General features: G+C 38.7%; 1 long non-coding RNA gene across 1 annotated transcript in view; it reads right to left on the reverse strand.

Annotated features, from left to right (window-relative positions):
* Window positions 1–1,703: 1,703 nt before the first annotated feature.
* LOC118478559 overlaps window positions 1,704–4,401 on the reverse strand; it is a 74,345-nt gene continuing 71,647 nt past the window's right edge. The window contains exon 2 of the long non-coding RNA XR_004859127.1: window positions 1,704–1,865. This is a non-coding gene — a long non-coding RNA (uncharacterized LOC118478559). The remainder of the gene's footprint in view (window positions 1,866–4,401) is intronic.

Here is a 4,401-nt window from a genome sequence, read left to right on the forward strand (position 1 = left end):
AGAGAGAGAGAGAGAGAGAGAGAGAGGGGGGGGGTAAAGTGTGTATGTATGAGAATCAAGACAGAAAAACAGGCACAAAGAGGGATAGAAAGAGAGAGAGAGAGACAGACTCAGAGAGAGACATGGAGAGAGACAGAGAGAAAAAGAGAAAGAGGAAGAGAGAGAGCTTAGAGAGAGAGAGTGTGTGTATGTAAGAGAATCAAAGGGCGTAAAACTTGTATATTATGGCGACATCCGAATAACCTCGTTGCATATTTTGACAAATACAGCAAGGGGAAAATGGCTTGGAAATCCTCAAGGAGTTAGATAAAAGCTGTCAGTTTTCTTAATTTTTTTTTCTGTCGTCCTTATTCCCAAATAATAAAATCGGTGTCTATGAGGTAGAAGATGCAAACAAGCGCATTGGTTTTTCGGGGGGTTTTTCTGTTGGTTTCTTCGGGGGGGGGGGGGGGTTGCTTGTGTTGGTTTTTTATTTGGAAGCAGAATCTTTTGGTAGAATTTGATGTCTTTGATTTGCAGCTCTGATTCTGTGAATACATTTGGTAGACAGATTGATCATTTGGAAGAACATAAAGCAGGACGTGATTTTCTTATTGGCTAGGATTGTAGACGGATTTAATGTACGCTTCTCAAGGTCTCGGAGAAATCCCAAGTCTGGCTTCTTTTTTTGCATCTCAATAACAGGGGCCAAGAGACGGGATGAGCTTGGTTGAAGTATTCATTGGCTCGGCAGATAAAATGTTCAGCTCTATTGAAATGTTGTCTTCCGGGTAAAAGTAAACTGTAGCCCTCCATTCTATGCTTACTTCAGCAAGTAGATCCAGGGCGTATACACTTAGTTTAGCAACATTTGGGTCGCCTAGAGGACATTCGCGAATCTGATTTTTTAGATACTGAAATGGGGGGAGGTTAGATAGTTTAACCAATGTTGTCTTTGATGTTTACATGCTTTGATACATTAACAATGAAATCACAGGAAGCCTTCCAAGAGTAGAGACAAAATAAAATCGTTCACATTTACTTCATACCCAAACATGGCAAGTCTTATTTCCAGTACGAATATTAGGGGTTCTACGCATCGGGCTACATTAAATTGCGTAGATACCATCCAAACGTGCAAACATTGTTCTATATTCCCATGGAGGCTGTCAGAACACAACAGCACGTGCGGTTGGTGTGCGCTCTGGTGTGGTTAACTTCTTTTATCATTATTTACTGTCGCTCTTTTCTGCCCACGCGTTTTATATTTGTACAGCTTTTGTAACTATTTATATGGCTTTAAGTGTTGCAAAATCGTGAAATCTCTAATCAAACCAAAACAAAGCCCTTGAGGTTTCTTTTTATCGCTGAATCAAATCCCGACACGATAGAAGTTGGGTGTGGGAGGTGTTCTGTTAACAAATCTCAATTTTAAAAAACAAAATATATCCAGTTATTGATAAACTTCCAGTACATAATAAATTCCAATCAAGCATATAAGAAAAGAGTTTCATGGAGAAGAATTGCATTGGCTTGAGAAAAGAGATGGTCTTACAGACAGACAGACAGACAGACAGACAGACAGACAGACAGACAGACAGACAGACAGAGGCTCACCTGAGCAGCGGTTGTAGGTAAATCAAAAATCCAGGTACGATCAGAACTCTACAGGTATCTGTAAACACAGAACTCAAAGGATGGTATAAAGTTAGCCTTTTTTCGAATCTGTAGTAATACGTCGTATACCATCAGCGGCTAGCAGCACCCTGCGATGATCGTGTACTCCGTCACAGTGTCAACACAGTCATCTCGGGAGGTGAAGCATGAGCAGGCTTTGTAAATATTACCTGAGGGTTGAAGATTGTCCGGCGTTAGAGTAGAGCACACTGTGGAAGATGAAGAGTGACACTATTAGAAATCCTTTTTTTAAAATTGAAATTATTGTTGCTCTTCTTTCCCTGTGTTGTTTGTGTTTGCGTATCTTACAGAACGGAACAAGCAAAACAAATATATTTTTCCTCATGAAGCACTTTTCCTATGTCATTGGTTGGACTGTATTCATTACTCTAAGTTTGTTTATAATTGAACTTCTTCTAAGAAGGGCTGCTAACATAACCCCACCGCCACCCCCCCCCTCCCCCCCAATCCCCATATTTTGATACAGGTCCACTGGTAAGAATGAAACTTCAATTGTGTTCAGGGTTATACCACGAAAAAATACAAACTCAAACAGTACCCTCTTCAAAGGGCTGTCGTAACAGTGTAGACGTCTCCAAAACTTGCGACATGGCGGTCTCGTAATGACAACTGTAAACATTTAATGCGCCCATCAAAACAACTGAGGTTATTTCGAAGATGGGCTACACAGACCATAATATTAACAAAGCTCATCCTGATTGAAAGAGATACAACGTCCCAGCAGACCTGCGGAGATACTTGATGTAAAGGGATAATAATAAATGAAACCACCAAAACTAAAGCCCCTAAAATAAACACAACGAAACAAATACGAAATGTCTCTTGACACAACAATCGAACTCACGTGTTTAGAGTGCATCATGACATCAGTAAAGAACCAAACCCTACACCACAGGTGCCTGTTTTATTCTGACAAGAGCGACACTGACAATATTTAAAAGAAGCAGCTCATTCTTTTTCTAGTTTTTGATTTCTTTGAAAGACATGTTTTGTTTGAGTTATTAAAGTGAAAGCTGTACGCTGCACACTTGACACAGAAGGACGAGAAATTCTACTAAGTTCTATCCACTATAACGTGTTTTAATTTGTCTTTACATGTCGTTTTTTTGTGTGGTAGTTTCTACGCACCCAACGACCCAATGTAGAACATACAGGACACAGAGGTCATGTTTGAAAAGAAACGAACACCACCAAATACCAGACAGTTCACAAGAATGTTTTTTTTAAATTTTACTGAACAAATTTCTTTTTCAATTCGGTTTTCCATTAACATCACGGAACTGGATCAAATAACAAATTAAGCAGTGAAAGAAAACGAGGCTAGGAAAACAAACAAAAACACGAATTTTACTGGAAAAAAGGTCTCCCAGAAAGGAAGTAATTATATTTTCTGTCGTAATGATCCACAACATCCAAACCCTTTCAGAATGTTAAAGTTTCATGAACATCCACAGTGATTAGAAAGTCATTTTGCTTCCATTTTTTCCACAATGAAGAAGACCAAAAATACAAGCGAAAGCGAAATTCTATACGTAAAAGACTGAGACAAGTATCTGTTTATTTTTCCAGAGCACGTAATGAAGAAACAAATGGCTCTACTGGTAAGGAGGTAGTGATTTCTTTTTTAAAATATATTTATTGTCCAGTCAACAGGAACAAATCTGAGCAAGAAGTCGAACGTAGTAGTAGTAGTAGTAGTAGTAGTAGTAATAGTAGTAGTAGTAGTAGTAGTAGTAGTAGTAGTAGTAGTAGTAGTAGTAGTAGAAGCAGTAGCAGTAGTAACAGTAGCAGTCACAGTAGTAGTAGCAGTAGGGTCAGTTGGGAAAAGTTGAAAAACAAAGAAGACTATTGATCTTGGTAATTCGAATAGCATCGTGTGTCACTGGTATTAGCGCAGAAATGTCTTGGAAGAACCCTTTAAATCAACTCGATTTGTTTGTATTATTACTCCGGTGTGAAACATGATCATATGAGAAAGACATTGCGCAATCCATCACGGAGATTGTGTTTATGAACGCGGAATATTTGCATGCACTGTGTTATATGGTTGGCTGGGTGGCTGACAGTTCCCTCAATAACTGTCTTTCTGCACTCTAATATCAGCTTCGGGGGATTTATGGAAAAATGTTTGGCACCACAAAAGTTCAGTTGGTTTCTTGGTGGGGTACAACGAGGAAGGCCCATACTCGAATCCTTAAAAAAAAGCTTTTTAGAATTATATTTTAGTTGTTTGGTGATTCTTTAAGGTTTTCTACCAATTTGGTTATAATCGGTTAGACATGAATGCTAAGCTCGTAGGTCTGGTATCTAAAGTGGCCATACAAAGAGGGAAATTACAACAATAAACCGAACTTGCACCATAGCGAAATTATTGTAGGCGTATTTTGCATCTTCCGAAACAGTTTTCCTGCTTCGATATTATTTCATCAGCGTTTGTTATGACTTAAGTAGTATTACGTACTGACCGGAAAATGTGTACGCCTACAAAGTCTGTCTTGCATTAACACATAGTAAGGCTAAGTATTTTCTGCTTGTTGCTTTATACTGAAAAAGACAATGATGTTCTCAATCTTGACACTGGTTATTTAGCATTTTGCATTCGTGTAATTTACTGGTTCGTACATAACCTACTGTCTATGATAGTCTTTGCGCAAATACCATGAAGTTTTTATGTTTTTGCTTCTCCGTCAGATACAATGCAGCGATTTCTGTTCCATACGGTTC

Source organism: Aplysia californica, unplaced genomic scaffold (assembly GCF_000002075.1).
Source record: "Aplysia californica isolate F4 #8 unplaced genomic scaffold, AplCal3.0 scaffold00675, whole genome shotgun sequence".
NCBI lineage: Eukaryota > Metazoa > Mollusca > Gastropoda > Aplysiida > Aplysiidae > Aplysia > Aplysia californica.